Here is a 20680-nt window from a genome sequence, read left to right as displayed (position 1 = left end):
TAACAGTCATTCTGACAGGTGTGAGGTGATATCTCATTGTGGTTTTGATTTGCATTTCCCTGATGATGTGATGTGGAGCATTTTTTCATGCGCCCATTGGCCATCTGTATGCCTTCTTTGGAAAAACGTTTATTCAAGTCCTCTGCCCATTTTTAATTGGCTTGTTTGCTTTCTTGATGTGGAGTTATATGAGTTTCTTAAATATAATTTGGCTATCAACCCCTAATCAAATATATTGTTTGTAAATATCTTCTCCCATTCAGTAGGTGAATTTTGTTGGTTTCCTTCCCTCTGCAAAAGCTTCTGAACTATTTCAACAAAAAGTTAGAGGAATCGTTGTGTTTGAAATGTTTGGGACCACAAATGTTGATCAGATATTTCATCTTATGGATGAAGAAGCCACTGCCCGAAGATGGTAAAAAAGTTCCCCAGGTTCATTGGCGGAAAACCCAAGCCTGGAACCCACATCTTCTGACTCTTAGTCCTGTTCTCAACATCTGTTCCCTACAGCCCCAGCACCCCACAAGCCCAGAATCCTGGCTCCAGCAAATACAATTATTCATTCATTCCTCCTTTCATTCAGTACATGTGTAATGAGCTCTCTGGTATGCAGGCAACTCCATCTTATAACAGGAAGCAAGAAGAGGAGGAAGAACTTTCTGGAAATTAACTTCATAGGATCTGGAATATTCTCAGACCACTCAGTGGAAAGCATACAATCTCCTCCCACCCCAAATTCTTTCTGGTACTAATCGCACTGGCCGCCCTCATTTCCTTTGTTGCTTCCCACCCTGTTCCACACCCAAGGACAATATCAACGACCTGGGAAGGGCACAGAATGCCAGTGAGGTCAGAAAAACATGGCAAAGGGGCCCTCTGAACATAAGGAGGCCTTCAGGGCGGGAAATATCCAAGTTCGTTGCTGTTTGGAACACTGAGACGCAGGGAGAGAGGTTCATCCAAACACAGATGTTCTGTGGGAAGGAGGCATTTTCAGTGTGGAGAGATCGGCATGATGGTAGAGGGCAAATTAAACAGGCCCTTGGATGACGCAGCGGCAGACTCAAATGCAGGCAATGTCGGGCTGTGTACTCAAGGGAGCCTCTGAGTGGTGGTTGCTCCCTATAGAGAGGAGACGAGACAGGCCCTGGAATACAGCCATCACTTTTTCTGACTGAGAGCATGTTGACAGGTCACGGGGAGCTGAACAACAAACCAAATGATTAAGGGGCCCAAAGGGGTGACTGATGAAGGTAAGTACCACTACTAATAACAACCCACTGCTTTCAGGTTGCTTTTCCCTCCACTAGTTCTTGCAGCCCATTAAAAACATGCATTAGAACCTTCACCCTTTAAGTAAAAATAGAGGCATAGGTGGGTGAAAAGCAAAAAATAAAACAAAACAAACCCCGACTGTGACCAATTCTATCCTTCTCCTCTAATATCTAACCCAGACCCTCCTCTAAATGGTTAACACGGTATCTCATGTAAGTAGAAAGATAAGGGACATTAAAATCATCTTCCAGAGGAAGAAAAATAAAAAGACACAACAATGCTTAAACAGTGTAACTCATATCTACACACACACATACACACACACACCGTCCCCTAGAAGGAGCAAGCACCTGCCAGTAATTAGTAGAGCCATGAATGAAGAATTTAAGGTTGCCTCAGACCAAAAATTGTATGAGACAAATAATGAATCCTTCTGTCTTTCTAAGGCTTGATTTACCTCTCTTTAAAAGAAGGCAATCCATCATGTTTTGTGACTTCCCTGCATCCCTCACCATCCACCATGCACATCCCCACACTTACCTTGTAGCTAAATGAAACAGTTCACATCAAGCATTACGAAGTCCCCTGAAGGAGCCACACTGGACAGTGCTGCTACTTCACATCAAGCATTTGCACTCTTAGCTGTGTGACCTTGGGCACCTAACCTCTCTGGGTATTACTATTCTCTTTGGCGAGGTAAGGGTACTGGGTTAGATTGTATCTGAGAACCTTGCCAGTTCTAAATGTGATTCAAGTTAACACAAAGCTCACAGCCCTTGTAGGAAGAGTGTGATGGGCAGGCCCACTTGAAGAAGGAAGGGGAGAAGGTATAATAAAAAGGAATTGAGGGTGTTTGGCCAGGCCAGGCTGATCCCAGAAGCAGAGGTAGGGAATGGGAGGGAGAAAGGATGCACACAGATGGGGAAGGGTTCTCAACTGGAAAATAAATTATTAAGAGTTTTGCATAGAAAGGAGGAGGGAGTTACATTCTTTAGGGTTTTGAAAACACTGAAAAGCAGAGGGGCAGATGTTGAACATAATCTTGGCACCAGCACTGAGGATTCCAAAAGGAGAGAGACTGGAAATGGGAAACCTAGGAAAGACCAGGAACATATATCAAGTACTGGGTTGTAAGAATAAAGAAAATGTCCAGATGAGATCACTGTATGGACTGAGAACCAGGATAAGGAAATCATCTCTAAATCCCATGCCTGGAAAAAGTAGCAATGCTCTCAACAATGACAGCATAGGTGAGCACAGAAGATGTGTTATACATCAAAAAAGTCTACATTGTACTGGAGAATCTGGGCATAGGAATTAGAGGGGAATTTAGAGGTTACGTAGGCATTCATATGGGACCCCCTTTCCTAGCCTCTCCCAAGTCTTTGATCCGTTCAACCTCTCTCCCTTAGTTTAGATCCAGCAGCACAACGAGAAAGAGATGAGAAGACTTGGATAACCTGTGCTTGCACGCATCCATTAGGGTCATAAGAGTTTCCAGGTTTAAGCGGGGAAACAATGGGAAGACCACAGTGCACACAGCACAACAGATGGCTGCAATGCACGTTCATGGTATAAGGTACAAAGGAAGTCATTCTTGGCAGACACTGAAGAAACTATTTGAGGAGGAGAAGAAAAACAATAAAATCAGACTTGGGAGGGCTCTTAGAAGTAACAGTGTTGTCCCTGTCAAGCGGTCCTTCAGGCTAAAAGAATTCTGGCAGCTGTGTTTGAAAAGTAGTTTCTTACTATGAATTGAAATGTACTCACAGCAGCTTCGACTTATGATTCTCTAAAGCAGTGCTTCTCAAGCTTGAAGGTCCATACGAATCACCTGAGGATCTTGTTAAGTTACAGATTCTGTGGGTCAGGGGGTGGGGGTGGGTTCAGAGGTGGGGGGGTGGAGGAGGGAAGTCCTGCCCTTCTAACAAGTTACCAGGTGATGCTGACACTTTTTTTTTTTTTTTTTGCAGTACGCGGGCCTCTCACTGTTGCGGCCTCTCCCGTTGCGGAGCACAGGCTCCGGACGCGCAGGCCCAGCGGCCACGGCTCACGGGCCCAGCCGCTACACGGCATGTAGGATCCTCCCGGACCGGGGCACGAACCCGCGTCCGCTGCATCGGCAGGCGGACTCCCAACCACTGCGCCACCAGGGAAGCCCGATGCTGACACTTTTGATCCATGGACCACACTTTGAGTAGCAAGGTTCTAGGGCCAGAGTATATAAGTCCAAAAGATACTTGGACATGCTAGCTGTTTGAGCTAATGACCTCTAAGGTTTTCTTCAGTGTTAATAGTCCATGATTCCTACCAAGTGTATACGCCAATATTCTGGGTTACATCAAAACTGAGACAGGGTGTTACTTATTGAGAGCTACCTTAAGATAGCCCAAAATCAAACTCTAATATACAAATGATAAAAAAAAAACATTATGAAGAGCACAAGATCCCAAACTGGAATGGAATCTGAAGAGTTACTGACTTGTTTCCTAGCAGAATAACTTCCTACTGTCGGTAGGTGGCAATATTTCCTCGGGGTCTAAAGAACTGCAAAGTGGAATGAAGGTTCTCAACTGTGGCTATACACTGGGAACACCTGGGAAACTTAAGAAATCCTGGCATCTCCATCCCACCCCAGAAATTGGCTTAATTGGTCTGGAGTCCAGACCAGGTGATTCTTATGGACCTTAAAGGTGCAGCTAAGGCTGAGGACCAGTAAAGTCAAGTGTAGCAGATACAGAGAAACAAAGAGTCCAGGAGGGGTAAGAGGTAAATGCTGGTCATCACATCACCCCTAAGTCCCTGAGCCTCCCCCTCCCACATCAGGACTGACTCAGATACACCACATAATCTCCACTCAGTCTCACCTTTCCTTTAAGCCCATCACCACTGGGTTATTCCAAGGCTGCACCAGATTTTACTTCCTCCAAATTCCTATGATGATACTGGATCAAAAGATGCTAGGATGGTTTATGTAGTTAAAGCACTGTTCTTGCTTGTTTTCTACAAGATTCAGTTGTTTTTTTTTTTTTTTACGGTACGCAGGCCTCTCACTGTTGTGGCCTCTCCCGCTGTGGAGCACAGGCTCCGGACGCGCAGGCTCAGCGGCCATGGCTCACGGGCCCAGCCACTCCGTGGCATGTGGGATCTTCCCAGACCAGGGCACGAACCCATGTGCCCTGCATCGGCAGGCGGACTCAACCACTGCACCACCAGGGAAGCCCCAAGAGTCAGTTTTAACCCCAGCAAAGTGCCCTACCCCGAAACTCATCCCCAGTACCAGCCTCAACTCCATGAGCTGGCAACACTTTTCTGTACAGGGCAAGGGCGTAAATATTTTATGCTTTGAGGGCCATACAGTCTCTGTTCCAACTATTCAACTCTGCCACTGTAGCATAAAAGCATCCATAGGCAATATATAAGTCAGTGGCTATAGGCAGTGGGCTGGATTTGATCCATAAGCCATAGTTCGCCAACCCCTGCTTTACCCCACCTGAGTTTCTTCTGAATTTTCTGTCTCCTCCCTATGACATCATGTTCAGGTACCAAGCACAACGACTGAGACACCCACAGTCCAGGAATGAGACCACTGCATGGAGAATGGAAACTATATGAGGGGGCCTTGGGAGGCAGGTAAGATTTGAAACACGGACCTATTCTGACTATTCAAAAATGAGGACACAAAGAGGGAGAAGAAACCCCTTATACTGAGAACTGCAAAACCGCCAGACTTCTGACATGGGGATTCTTTTCCCATGAAGCAACAATCCGTAATCTGAGGCTGATTCTCATCACTTGCAATGGAAATCTAAAGTCAAACTTGTCAGGAAAAGACAATGAACTACCGGGAGTGAGCTAGGACCAGACTAGGCCAGCAGAGGAACTGTGACATAAACCTCACACCTTAGGCAAACATTAATGCAAAATAAATCACAAGTTTAAATGTGAACCTATAAAGCTTTTAGAACAGAAGGAAATTTTCACGACCCAGGGTTATAGAGAATTCTTAGACATGACACCTAAAGCATGGTCAAAGAAAACTGATAAATTTCATCAAAATGTAAAACTTTTTCTCTGTGGAAGCCAATTTGAAGTGAGTAAAAAGACAAGCTAAACACTGGGAGAAGATATTTGCAAATTACACAGCTGACCAAAAATAAACCCAGAACATACAAAGGACTCTCAAAACGCAACAATAAAAAACCACCCAAATACAAATTGGGCAAAGGACTTGGACAGAACTTCATCAGAGGCTATATGGAAGGCAAATCATCGCATGAGAAGAAGCCAACGAGGTCTGGTAGTTGGTTCAGTGTTGCTGTGTGACAGGAAGAATTGGGGCTGCAGCGAGACTCCTGCCTAGGAAACTAGGCTGGAAGATGATTTGTGCACATTGGAACCCCTGAAGTCTGCATCGTGAGTCTCAGGGCCTACTGAGACATGTCCAGACCTCATTACAGCTCCCGCAGACAACAGGATATCCCCCCAAGTCTGCAATAATGGCCTGCCGCGCAAAGGTGTTCAACAGCCATTAGGCAAGTGCAAATTAAAACCACGATGGGATTCCACCGTGTACCCATTAGAATAGCTAAATTAGAAAATACTACCACCACCAAGCACTGGTGAGGATGTAGAGCAACTGGACCCCTCGTACACTGCCGACGGGAATGTAAAATAGCACAACCGTTCCGGAAAACTGTTCTGAAGTTTCTCATAAACATACACTTACCATATGCCCAACAATACCTCAGCTAGGTACCTACCCTAGAGAAAGAAAAACTTCCGTTCACACAAACACCTGTATGTGAATGTTTAGCAGCTCAATTTATAATTGCCCAAATTAGAAACAACCAAATACCCTTCAAACAGGTGAACAGATAAACTGTGGTGCATCTATATAATGAAATACTACTGAAAAATATAAGGAAAACAGGGCTTCCCTGGTGGCGCAGTGGTTGAGAGTCCGCCTGCCGATGCAGGGGACACGGGTTCGTGCCCCGGTCTGGGAAGATCCCACATGCCGTGGAGCGGCTGGGCCCGTGAGCCATGGCCGCTGAGCCTGCGCATCCAGAGCCTGTGCTCCGCAACGGGAGAGGCCACGGCAGTGAGAGGCCCGCGTACCGAAAAAAAAAAATAATAATAAGGAAAACAGGTACTTCATGTGTGATGTAGTGTTGCTCTAAAAAATTACAGGTAAATTGGTTGGAATGTAAAAGAAATGAATATATATAAATGAATCAACTATTGATACGCACAAAACTTGAAAGTACTGCAAAGACATTAATGCTGAATGAAAGAAGCCAGTCTCAAAAGATTACGTATTGTATGAGTCCAGTTATATAACATTCTCAGAAAGGCAAAGCTATAGTTATAGTGACAGAGAGCAAATCAGGGTAGTTGCCAGGGAGTAGGGGTAGAAGAGGGCATGACTGACCACAAAGGGATAGTGCAAAGGAGATCTTAGGGGTGATGGAATAGTGCTGTATCCTAATTGTGGTGGTGGTGACACAAATCTATACATGAACTAAAATTCATAAAACTACAGTTTAAAATCTATTTGACCCTGTTAACTTAAAACAATAAATTAAAATGGCTAGGGCTGGATGAAACATCAGGATGGGGGATGCATCCCTACCTCCTCCTCAGGAGTCCCCCACTCCTCCAGGGTTGGTACAGACTGAATGTAAGAAGCACTGTCCCCACCGAAGTGCAAACGAGACAATTCGGACCCTCTGCCTCCCAGGCCAAGGGCAGGGGCTTCCAGCGGTGGCCTACAGTACCAGCCCGTCCAGGAGAACCTCATATTGCCTAAGGAGAGGAGGGAAGTCTTCCCAGCCCCAGAGTTCCTTCCAGCCTATACACAGCCAGTACAGGTGCTGCCTGAATCACTGCACTGGGGCAATGGACACCCTTAAGGTCATCCGACGGCTGTTTCCAAGCCTGCTCAACCATGGCAACTCAGCCCCTACGGGAGGCCATTATTCCAGACTTGGGGGGATATCCTATTGCCTCAGAGAGCTGTGACCAGGCCTGGATATGCCTCTTTAGGCCCTAGAATTCAAGATCAAATTACAACGTTCCCAGGGGCAGAAATCATTTTTCAGCCTAGTTTCCTAGGCAGGAATCGCACCCCAGTCTCAGGTGTACTGTCACACAGCAGCACTGAGCCTACCACCCTGTTGGTTTCTGAACACCTCTGCCTGTCTCTGAATCCACGCTAAGCAAAGCCTAACAAACCTGCGTCTCAGACCAAAAGACAAGCTGAATAATAATGAATGCATGCCCTGAGCACCCCGTGGAGGCAAGGCCTGCAGGGGAGCAGCTGATGAAATCATCCTGCGACAGTCAGCTTGAAAGGAAGGCGGAATCCAGTGTGTTCCGTTCTTCACACCATCCCGATCGAAGGTCTCTCGTCATGCTGCCACCTCTCTGGGTTTGTTTCTCCTTCTCAGAGGATCAGACGTCTGTGCTTCCCTCCCTGCACAGAGTCTTGAGTGGACATGGAAAATCTACGTGGTTGGCGGCATCCCCGGCTCCGGCCAGCCATGCTGGGGCGCGTGCTGCAGAATTCCCTTCCTGTTCTGCACACATGCTGCAAGTGGGAAAGGCACTGTCACGAGGAATCAAGAAAGTCCTCAGTACAAGAGGGAAACAGGGAGCGGGCGGTCATTACTACCGACCTGAGAGCTAAGTTCATGCCCTTGGAATCAGCAAGGCTGAGCCGGTGTCTCCTATGTATGTCCGAAGGCTGCTTCCTCTCTCCCACTCTATCATAATATTACTGCTGCTAGGATACTACTCTAACTCACAGAATTTAGTCTTGTACACAGTAGTCTTTGATAAACTTCAGAGCACTATTACACGTATTATCCTATTTAACCTTGGCCAGCACTCACCAACTCGGCCCTTATTATCTTTTCTTCCTTTCTCCCCTGAAGTTATTTCAGCCACACATATCTTGCTCCTTCGTCAGAAAAAGTAAACACTCTCAGTGACTACCGAGGGGTGTTCTAAGGATCATGCTGTGGGGTGAGGGGGCACAAAAGCTGCACCCTGCCGCCGTCCTAATCTTCCTGTAACACTATGTTAAAAGGTTCTGATCAAAAATTTTCTATAACAACTCACCGGCTAAACAAGAAGCTCAAAATGGATAGCCAACACTTTTTATCAACTGACCCCAAGTGGTCAGTTGTCTTTCTCCCACCAAGCTGCTCCCTGAAACACGTGGTTTCTAAACTTTATTCCTCAGAGCCCTGTGTCTGGCGAGAGAGCCTCAAAGACCCCCCAGTGTGGAGCTGAGAAATCACACAGGCAGAAATGGGCGAGCACTCTCCACCTGCATCCGGCTTTATCCAGAAGCTACAGTTCTCATGTTTAATATGTTGGAGTTCCACATAATATTCTGCTTAACAAAAGGGGTCTTGACTTTAAAAAAGAAAAATTTGAAAATCACTAACCTCTATGAAATACCATGTTGCAACAGTTTAACTGCACTGCACTTTATTCACTGTACATCCTAAAGATACTTGGATTTTCTCATGTCTGCACTGTTACTCATGCAATTATTACCTTATAACTCCTTGCTTGTTTCCTTCATCTATCCAAAGCATTCCCATAAGTTATATTTCAAATATCACTTCATAAAAACCTCCTCTGACAATCATAAACTAAAGGAATTTCTTCCAAACTGCTATGGCAATTAGCACTCAGGGGACTGATTTTATAATAATGCTATATATAAAACCCATCTAATACTCTTAACTTAGAACATGGTTCTTTTCCATTTTCTCAACCAAAATGTAAGTTCTTGGAAAACAGGAGCTATATAGGTTCCGCTTTATATCCTCTTTAGCAACTATCATTGGATTTCCAGCCAAATATAAGGACTTGATCCGACAATCGCTCTGGCTGCTGTGTCAAGAATATTAGAAGGCAAGTGAGGAAGCACAGAACTCGTAAAGGAGGCTAACTGCCCGGTGAAGTGAGAAAGTGACAAGAAATAATACTACCCCATACATAGAGGCAAATGGATCCCAGGCAGGAGGAATACCACCAATGGACAGGTTTTTGGCTAGTTGCCATTTAATTTTGGAGGAAGACAGTCTTCCAAATATGGCCATTGTTCTCCTTCGATTTATTTTTCCTTTTAAAATACATGGTTGTTTTAATGGCTATGAAAAAGGATAGTCATGGCATCATAAACTCTCAGGATTGTAGGTTAAACCCCCTCGGACACTTAGCCCAACACTTTGAAAAGTTACTTCAGTTTAGGAAACGGACTCAGCCTGTTTGAGTCTGTTGAGTTTTCCTAAGAGCTTAACATCTTTTAGGAAATCAGGCTACTGAGTGGACCAGAAAATTGTTCTCTTTCCTACTTTTTCAAAAGAAAATTGGGAAAAAAACCCCAAACAACAGTATCTATAGCCCTTAGAAAACTATCTCAAATCGTCTTCGTTTTGTAGCAATCATCACATTCTGAGCCCAAATCAAAGTATCTTCTATGACTAAGTTACATAATAATATGTCATTTAAACAATTTCTTTCCTTGGAATAATTGTGCCCCTCCTCGCCAAAAGAACTATTTTTCTCCAGTCTAAAAGGAGCTGAGTTCCTTTTATTTCTTCCCAACCCTTTTTTAATCAGGATGATACTTGGTTGCAACCAATTAGATTCAGATCACTGCTCAAAAATGAACACTGATTTTTTAAACTTGAATGAGTTTATATTCATTCTAGTTTCCAAAATATCGGCTATTATCTTTTTAAAAATGTTTCAAATTATTTCTCAAAAAGGTAGAAAAAAGCGTCCTCATTTCATATTTCTGTAACCCTTAACTCCTCCTCCAGTCACTACAAAGAATAAAAATAAATCCAACTTTAAAAACAGGGACATTTTATTTGATAATGAATAATTAAGATAACCAAGGAACTGTCAGGTCTATTTTGCCATAAGAAACTGACTGCAAGGTTCCCAAACTCAATGATCTTAAAAGACAGAACATGAGTCTTCCTCAAGTGATACGCTATGGCCCCTTCTAAAATGGAAAGGGGCAGCCATAGAGAAGAGTTACAGCACAGCTACCTCTGGAGAAGGAACTGATCCTTGAGGTGCCTTAGTTTGCCTGGATGTGCCTTGAACACTCAGTGAGTCCTTTTCATTTTCACTGTGCTGATTATTCAGTGGGTCCTTTCAATCTGAAAAACTTAAATCAACTTGGAAATTTTTCTTGTATTGCTTCTTTGACAACTTCCTACTTGTTTTTTTCTGTTCTGTTTTAAAACCCGTATTTATCAGATGTTAGACTTCCCAGACTGATTCTCTGATTTACTAATTTTTTCTCTCCCACCTTGTATTTTTATTCTAATTTTTAGCTGATTTTCTGTCTCTCTTTCTTAACCTTTCAACACTTCCATTGATTTTTTTTTTTAAATAAATTTATTTTTGGCTGCATTGGGTCTTCGTTGCTGCACACGGGCTTTCTCTAGTTGCGGCGAGAGAGGGCTGCTCTTCGTTGCGTTGTATGGGCTTCTAACTGTGGTGGTTTCTCTTGTTGCAAAGCACGGGCTCCAAGCGCACGGGCTTCAGCAGTTGTGGCACGTGGGCTCAGTAGTTGTGGCTCGCGGGCTCTAGAGCACAGGCTCAGCAGTTGTGGCGCACGGGCTTAGCTGCTCCACGGCATGTGGGATCTTCCCGGACCAGGGCTCAAACCGGTGTCCCCTGCACTGGCAGGCGGATTCTCAACCACTGCGCCACCAGGGAAGCCCCCCATTGATTTCTCTTTTAGTTTGAATATCATATTTTTAATTTTGGAGATTTCTCTAATTATTTCTTTTTCATAGCATTTTGTTCTTATTTTAGGACATAGTGTCTTAATTCCAGGTTTGTTTTTCGTTTTTTTAGGTTTTCTTCTGATCTCTGCTATCTCTGTTTTCTTCAGCTTCTTCCTTCCATTTTATTTTTGTCTCTCTATTGTGTAGGGTGGTTTCCCCAAATATTTCATGATTTTGGTCTGCCCACCCTTATTTGAGGAGAAAAAAATCAAAAGTTGACTGGAAATGCTCTGTGTAGCGGGTGGGGCTAGTTGTCTGGAAGGCCTCACTGACAAGTGAGCTTCCCTAGAGAGTGATCAGGATGTAAACTGGCCACCTAGTTGCAGAAATCTTCAAATGTCAAGGCCTAGGGATCATTTCTCTGGGGCCATTCAGTTTCTCCAGAGATAAGTCTTCTTACAATCAATATTCCAGAAACAGGGGAGGGAGCTCTAGGGTCCTGCCAGCTCAGTATGAAGACTTCTACTTAAAATCTTTTTTATCTTGGCACTTTACCTCTGCCTTTTGCAACAACCGGTACCCTCCATGTCTTGAGCCTCTCCAGAGCTTTCCCACATCAATCAACTTACCTGTCATCTGACGCTGCCTCTGTTCAACTAAAGCCATCAACACACCACACATTCTGTCCTTTAAAAAGTCACTGAAGTCTTTTCCTATTTCCTCTTCTATTCTCTTTGTCCTAATGGCTATTTCAGTGAGATTTGGGAGGGAGAGGAGATGAATACATGTAGCCAATACACCAGGTGTTATGACCATTCCCTAACACAGGTGGGGCCCTCTGGGAAAATTCTGTATGATTCTCTACACCAACTGCAGCAGTGCTAAAACTAACAGAAGCAGATTTTTCTCTCTTCAAACATTAGTTTGGAAGTAGTATTACCTCAGTAGGGCAGATACAGCGCTTTGATCCATCTGCTAGTTTGTCTTCTACCACTACTACTACTACTACTATTACTACTACTCCTGGTTTTTCCACAACTACAGAAGTGCAGTCGTTACACTGTGGCCTATCACTCCATGGCTCACCATTGAAATATGTATCCTCTAGGAAGAAAAGGACAAAAGAGCAGAATTATGAGCACTCTGGTGAAATGGTTTCATAATTAACAGGTTCTTCTTTAGTTAGAAACCCAGCATTCAACAGAAGAAGAATGCCACACAGCACTATTCAGAAGATGAACAGACAGCCCTCTGGTCAAAGCCTTCGACGACAGCAACAACAAAAGTGACCATGTTTAAAGACTCGGTAGGGAGGAAAATACCAAGAACCAGAAGACAAACAAAAGCTTCACTGACACCAATGAGATTAAAAAGCAATCCTCTTATAACCAGTATTAGAATGGTAGAGATAAATATCAGGTGTTGATATCATCAGAAAGAATGAAAGGGAACTAGAAAGGGAGAATTTTCTTACAAAGTGATTCATGGTGATAGACTGCCGTGCCCACTTAACACCTGAAGCCTTCCTGGATACCACCAAAAATTATCTGGTATTTCTGAACACATACCACATGCTTGGTAACATCCTATTACTGATATTACTTCACTGGTATTTCTCTTTTACTGTTAACTTATCGTTTGTTTCCCTAGTAAAACAGAAATCCTTGAGACCAGGAACTTGCAAGCTCAGTGGTCAAGAGCTTGGGTTTTACAGTCTTACCCAGAGACTGCCTGTAATCTCCTGATACACACTGCTTCTCCTCCTAGGGTAACAGAAACCCCAATATTTAGCTGGCACATAGCCACCTGGAATAGTGACTTCATTTCCCAGCCTCCCTTGCAGATCATGTGGCCATAAGACTAAGCTCGAGCCAATGGGACATAAACAAAAGTGCCCCATGGCAGCTTAGGGAAACCTTCCTGAAGAGGTAGTTGCATGTGCCCTCTGTGCTTCTCCCTGGCCTCAGACAAGGTCATGCTGGACCACAAGGTCAAGTTAAGTTCAAGTGAAGCAACACACGTAAGTAGCCAAGGTCTCTGACACCACAGGCTACCAAACCACCTTGGGACAGTATTACATGACCAAGAAAGACTTCTACCTTGTGTATAAACTTCTGTTACTTCAGGTTTTTCTGTTCCTCAAAACTGATCCTAGCGTTAATAAATACAGAATCACACAGATTTGGGTTCAACTCCCAGCTCAGTCAACCTTCTAGCTGAATTATCTCAGGCAAATCACCTGCCCCAGTTCTCTCATCTGTAAAATGGGATCAGCCTAATTTGGAGTGGTTATGAGGATGTACACATCCAAGAATCACACAAATCCACATAAAATTGTAACTGCGGATTTTCATAAAGAAAATGAGCTTATTTTAGGGAGATGTGACCTTGTCAGGAAAGAAAAGGAAGGCCTCTTCAGGGAGCTGACACGTAAAAATTTAGAACATAAATAGAAGCTAAGAAAGCAAAGAAGGGAGGAAAAATACTCCAGGCAAAGGTCACCACCTAGGCAAAGGCCATGGGCTGGAGGGAGTACAGAGGCCACAGAAATGGAAAGAAGAGCAGTGTGACCCCAGAAAAGACAGGAAGGGAGCAGTGAAGGGAGAAGGGGCTAAAGAAAGAGGCAGGGGGCCACCTTGCACCAGTAAGGCCATGTTAAGAAGTGTGGCCTTTAGCCTAAGAGGAAAAGGAAGCAAAGAATATATTTAAGTTGGGAGGGACATGGCTGAAGATTCTGATTTCAAAAGCTCACTCTGGGGCTTCCCTGGTGGCGCAGTGGTTTAGAGTCCGCCTGCCGATGCAGGGAACACGGGTTCGTGCCCCGGTCTGGGAAGATCCCACATGCCGCGGAGCGGCTGGGCCCATGAGCCATGGCCGCTGAGCCTGCGTGTCCGGAGCCTGTGCTCCGCAACGGGAGAGGCCACAGCAGTGAGAGGCCTGCGTACCGCAAAAAAAAAAAAAAAAGCTCACTCTGTTCATAGTATGAAGAATAGACCAAAAGGGTGGGGCAAGGCTGGCAAAGATGTAGGGAGACCATTCAGATGTTACTGCAACAGTCCACTTGAACTAGGACCACTAGGAGGGTAGTGGGGATGAAGAGAAGCTGTTGGATTCAAGACCTAGTACAGAAGTAAATGTAACAGGGACTGCAGAAAGAGCAAGGGACAGGTTACTAATGTTTGTGCAACTGTATACATGGTGGTGCCAGTCACTGGACCAGGATAACTGGAACAGAACCAGATTCACAGAAGAAGAGCAAGAGTTTGATTCTGGACATGAGGATACCAAAGTATCCATGATGATACCGAAGAGACGTCAAGTAATCAGTGGTAAAAATAAAAATTTGGAGTCAGAGAAGAGGTCTCAATCAAACATACAAATTCTGGATTGTCTGTGTATAGTTGTAAACGTACGTGAGATTACCCAATGGCAGTGTAAAGAGAGAAAATAAGAGAACTCCAAACCTTATAGACTATAATAGGACCAACTTCTCTATGAAACCACAGAAAAGTACCATTTCTTGGACCAAAGAGCTGACTACCAGCAATTTCTATACGATTCAATCTAATAGAAAGGATGGCCAGAGGGGGGAAAATCAGGAAGGTATGATGTACTGACAAAGCCAAAAACCTTAAAGGAAGTGGTGATGATCAATGGTGGCAAATGTTCCTGAGAAGCCGAGGAAGATGACTGGAAAACATCCAATGGGTTTGGAGAGAGTGATCACTGATTTCTTTAACAAGAATTATTCTTGCAGAAAGATGAGGCTGGAATCAGTCTACCGAGAGAGAGAGAGAGAGAGAGAGAGAGAGAGAGAGAGAGAGAGAGAGAGAGAGAGAGAGAGAGGTGAAAAAAATAGAGTAGCGCAGCAAGTAAGCAATTCTTCTGAAGATCAAACAAGATAATAGATCTAAAGAGATTAGAAGAGTGCTTAGGCTCATTTAAATGGCTCAATAAATGGGTTAAATGATTAAATGTTTTTTATGCTACTATTAAGATTACTAGTAGCTTTACACCTCCCACAGCACTTTAAACAATGCTTTGCACTTGTACTCAGTAGATAGTTTGGATGTGATGATAACTGTTAAGCAGGAACAAAGGGATGCTAAATCATTCTACACAATTTGCAATTAAAGTAGCTACAGAGTCTTGGTGAACCAGATGCCCTATTTTCCCTTCATTAAAATACAAGCTAATCTAAATATGATTGTGTTCTTCAATCCCTCATGAATTAACAAAATCTTCCCATTAGAATAGCACTGAATTATTACCATGATGAAGTTACCCCCTCAAAAAAAATGGAATTTGAACCAAAAGTGAAACTGGTTATATTTTATGACACTATTAACTGTTAAAAGATTTAATGAGGATACCTATGAGAACCCTGATCTTAGGATCAGAAGCTGCTCTTTGCTATAGTCAGTGAAAGAATGAGGGCTTCAGGAATATTCCAGAGAGTACACTGGCCACAAGTTAGGTGTTAATTTGGTTTATATTTATAGGTAATTGATGCTTCTCTTATCCATGGGTAAAATTTTGCAGCTTGAAGGACTAAATATCCAGCCAACATGCAGGACAAAAGGCAAAGAGGGCCTTGGAAAACCAAAACAGGTGTGAGTGTCTACAGGGTCTTCATCTACTTCCCTCAAAAGAAAATCAACTGAAGGTGATTTATGAATTTTGCATTACCAGCAATGGGCTTTGCCCATCTACCACTTTTTCAGTCGGGCATGACTCCCCTTTCACACTTCCTCTCCCCACCAATCACATACACATTCATTCTGTAAGACCTGAACATTCTGGATCCCCCAAAATAAGATAGTTGCCTCTTCTTCTGAATTCCTACCATTCTTTATTCTGTATTCATTCTTTATTCAGTTTCAGCACCTAATAGATTAGATTGCAAAGATACTTTTATCTGTCTTTTCCCAGCTCAATCTCCCAATTGGACTAGGTGCACAGCAAAACTGAGAATGTGGGACACACTGTGTCTTATTTCATTCTGAACACCTGATACAAAATTGATAACAAATGTTTGCTGGACAGAAAGTATATGTATAACAAATTCAGTCATCTGATAGAATGCCTCAAATTAGGAGGGCAACAGCCTGGGTCAGTGTATTAGTTTCCTATGGCTGCTGTAACAAATTGCCATGAACTTAGTGGCTTAAAAATGTCACAAATTTAACATCTTATTGTTCTGGAAGTCAGAAGCCTAAAATGAGTCCACGGGGATGTATTCCTTCTGGAGAATCCATTTCCTCGACTTTTCCAGCTTTTAGAGGTTATCTGCATTCCTTGGCTCATGGCCCCTTTGTTATCGTCACAGCCAGCAGCTTATTAGCATCGTCAAATCTCTTTGATCTCCTGCCTTGCCCACAGAAAGACCCTTGTGATTTTACTGGGCCCATATGGAAACACCAGGGTAAGTAAAGGATCTCCACGTGGGAGATTAATCATACCTGCACAGTCTCTTTTGCCACGTAAAGTAGCACCAGGACACAAACATCTTTTAGGGGCCATTATTCAGCCTAGCAGAGTCAGGCACACTGACAACTTCAAAAAGCAAACACCAGTAGCCTAAAATCAAGGGATAAAACAGAAAAAAAAGATGGAAAGTAGAGGAAAACTAAAAACGCACAAACAAAAACAGGAGCAACTTGTGTCATTTATAAAGTGGAAATCAATTAGCACTATGCTCCCTCCACGACCTCTGAGGACAGTACTTCGTTATTTTGGTTCAATATTACTAGTAGAATTCAAAATAATGACTTTGAGCCATGGGGAAAAAAAAGTTAAGTTTCATTCTGTAAAGTTCCTTTAAGAAAGAGGGCATGACAGATCATGAAATATTTCAATTAAATGATTATTAATTCTGAAAGACAGGACTAATGCTTAGAGGGAGAAGATTAAATTTTACTTATATGGAAAATCTCATTGTCTGATACGAAATGAGATTTATGATGTGTTATAGGCTGTTATAGGCTGAATGTTTGTGTCCTCCCAAAATTCCTATGTTGAAATTCTAATCCCCAATGTGATGCTACTAGGAGGTGAGCCCTTTGGGAGGCAATTAGGTCATAAGAGTAGAGTCCTCATGAATGAGATTAGTGCCCTTAAAAGAAGACCCCACAGAGCTCTCTCACCTTCTCCGTCATGTGAAGATACAATGAGAAAATGGCTGTCTGCAACCTGGACGAGGGCCCCCACCAGACCCCGACCATTTCAGTGCCTTGATCTTGAACTTCCAGCCTCCAGAACTGTGAGAAATAAGTTTCTGTTATCTGTAAGCCACCAAGTCCATGGTACCTGTTATAGCAGCCCAAATGGATTAAGGCAGTATTTATCAGAGAGATTTATTTCTGTCATGTATACTTGAACTTATAGACCCAAAAAAAAGTTCACCCTCAAAGAAGTCACCTTGGGAACATAATAAATTCTAATGAAATAACTGCTTGAAAGTTTAAGGAAATCACCCTTTAAGAAGTTTTAGAACCAATATATAAACTACATCATTATCTGTCTCATTACTTTGTAATGATACTTCATTTTTAACTGGAATAGCCAAAGTTGAGTTATCAAGATAGGGCAATCATTAAACTTGGTTCCAAATGATTTGGACCATTAAAAAAACATCAAGTATCATATATCCTGATAATGGTCAAAAGAGTGAGCCGCAAGATCTGGATGCAGTTCTAAAAGAGGAAAGGCAAAAACAAAAGTGGGCGCAATCACTGAATCAAGAGCTTAGCCTTTCCAGACCACCTCTCTGAACACGGCTACACTCTTCAGAAATATAAGTTACAGTATGCTGCTTAATCAGACTCTGGCTCTGATCCATTAGTCATAATTTGTATTATTCATCAAGTCATTTACATTTAGAGAATATTTAAATGCATTCAAGTTCAACGAAACTATATGCCTACTGTCTATCAATGCCTATTTATTACACGCATTATTACAAAGCTCCGATTTGTATTAATGCTGACACTGCAAGCCTTATGTATCTGGATACCAAACCCTGGAGACATAGTTCTCCTTCATTTCTTCCATAGATGCTGGGAACTTGATTTCATATGTTACAAGTTCCCACCTCATGGACCTGGGAATCCAGCTGATCTAAAGTCAAACCGTGAAGCAGGATTTATTTCACAATCACATACACATGGCTTCACAAACACACACTCCATATGGGCTGTCCAGAATTGCTACACAAATCCACTTTCCTCCCATATATATTTCAAGTTGCTGACAACAGAGCCCCATTAGCAACTTCATAGGTAAAGCTGGGCTCTATCACTGGCCTTGATATATGGCACTCCTGGTGGTCACTAAGCCCCATTCATATCCATGACATCACTGTTTCCATAGAAACAACATCACTACATTCTGCAAGGGGGAGAAACTACAAGGGGACTCTCAAAGACAACAAAACCCAAACAATGCAACCAGAATATGCATGCTGTTAGTTAAAGTGGTTTTTTAAGGGTGCCTTAGTTTCTTTGGAGAAAAACACAAGCACAAAGTGCAGATTTTTAAAATTACAAATAAACGGGGAATAAATGCAACTAGGAAATACAAGTGCTAAATTTCTTTCTGAAACGTAATCCACTCTACTTTGCACAAGCCAGATTTGAGAAGTTTAACTTTTCTTAAATTAAGACTTGCAACCCTATAACATACACATGTTAATGTTTTAATGCTTTTAAAAAACATTTAAAACCTTTAAATGGTTTTTGACTTTATGTTTATATGCTGTGAACTTAACATAATTGAGAGTAAATTTCAATGACTTCTTGGCAGTTCAACTAAGAAAAAACTCATATGCAATCTTATTCCACAATAAAATGTAAGAACCAAGCCACAATCATGTAAATATTGAACAATGGAACTATATGAAATTGGAAACAAAGAATGGCAAAGTCAAACTATTATACAAAATTTGAACAGAACATTTTCAAAAGCAATCACAAAAATAAAAAATTCATGGAGAAGAAAATCAGACAATAGTACCATCCTCTGACTGTGCAAACATAAGAGACTATATCGGTATTGTTAGAAATGGCCCACTGTGCTTATGGTGAGAAACCAGCACATTCTTTCAAGAGTTTACAATTAACAGCCTGATTCACAACTCCAGAAACATCTGAGGAATGCCTTTCTGGACATGGGACTGTCTTTTAAAAGACTGAAAATGTTGCCCAAGTCAGTCACCCAAAAGCAATGTAACTCAGAAAAGATGGAGAGCGCACAGGGGTACGGTCCCAGAGAGACCACTTGTATACAAACATGTGAACTCTGTCCCAGATGAGAATCACAACCAAACAAACTGTATCAGAGGTTACAGGTTGTCCCTGAGCAACAGTAGGAAAGATGATGATGCCTGAGCAATAGCGAGTATGGAAACCACAAAGTTTACAAGCTGAGAGAAAGGGTACTAATGGAATCAACCAAACATCAGCCTATACATGCCACTGTGAATACCCACTGCACACCCTGCCAACCCCAGGGCTATTCCTTTGTTATTGACCTTATGTCAAATACCCTAGGCTTATATAAGCATTTAAACCTTAGTATTTAACGATGATTGTAATGAGGTGGATAGACCTAGAGTCTGTCATACAGAGTGAAGTAAGTCAGAAAGAAAAAGACAAATACCGTAAGCTAACACATATATATGGAATTTAAGAAGAAAAAAAAAATGTCATGAAGAACCTAGAGGTAAGACAGGAATAAAGACACAGACCTACTGGAGAACGGACTTGAGGATATGGGGAGGGGGAAGGGTGAGCTGTGACAGGGCGAGAGAGAGTCATGGACATATACACACTACCAAACGTAAGGTAGATAGCTAGTGGGAAGCAGCCGCGTGGCACAGGGATATCAGCTCGGTGCTTTGTGACCGCCTGGAGGGGTGGGATAGGGAGGGTGGGAGGGAGGGAGACACAAGAGGGAAGAGATATGGGAACATATGTATATGTGTAACTGATTCACTTTGTTATAAAGCAGAAACTAACACACCATCGTAAAGCAATTATACCCCAATAAAGATGTTAAAAAAAATGTAAATGCAAAAAAAAAAAAAAAATCCTACAAAGACGCATTTATTTACCCTAGTGGTAGACTTGTTTGTGGGGGCTCTTCCTCTCCCTGAAAACCCACATATAGAAGTAGCCTAAAGAAATACCAAGGACAGAAAATGACAGCCAGTACCTGCCAGAATATCAACCAATCCTGCAATAGGTGAGACAGGCACTGTTGTCAGAAGATTTCCACCGTAGATCTTAAAGGCTTGACCAATGGGGAGACGAAAACATCTACAGCTAAAAGTTGAGCCATGGATATAAGATAACATGCAACTACAAGAGACCACTTATGTGTCAACCTGAAAACAAACCAAGGTAGGAGAGGAGAACCCAGGGAAGTAGAAGTAGATTCAAGTGAGAGGAAAAGATTACAGATAAGATGCATGGTGGGAGCTGCACCTGTGCCTCCTACCCAGCTGGGTTGTTTTTTTTTAATCAATTCTCTCCTGCCCAACCCCACCACCATCACAGCCCCCATATCCCATTCACTGTCCTGTTGGAAGATACAGGGATAAGGACTGACTGTTCTATAAGCAGGTCACACAAAAA

General features: G+C 42.7%; 1 protein-coding gene across 4 annotated transcripts in view; it reads right to left on the bottom strand.

The window, feature by feature from the left end:
* NOS1AP (nitric oxide synthase 1 adaptor protein) overlaps window positions 1-20680 on the bottom strand; it is a 289665-nt gene that overhangs the window by 89608 nt on the left and 179377 nt on the right. Inside the window, exon 1 of one of the 4 annotated variants that reach the window (XM_079913813.1) lies at window positions 17192-18071. The exons of 2 other annotated variants lie outside the window; for them this stretch is intronic. The gene's annotated coding sequence lies outside the window, so the exon portion shown is untranslated. Of the gene's footprint in view, window positions 1-7955; window positions 8042-17191; window positions 18072-20680 lie in introns of those variants that run through there. One more of the 4 variants, XM_079913811.1, reaches the window with a different exon arrangement.

Source organism: Stenella coeruleoalba (assembly GCF_951394435.1).
Source record: "Stenella coeruleoalba genome assembly, chromosome: 1".
Classification (NCBI taxonomy): domain Eukaryota; kingdom Metazoa; phylum Chordata; class Mammalia; order Artiodactyla; family Delphinidae; genus Stenella; species Stenella coeruleoalba.
Note: the sequence above shows the minus strand (reverse complement) of the source record. Positions and strands in the feature narration are given on the sequence as shown.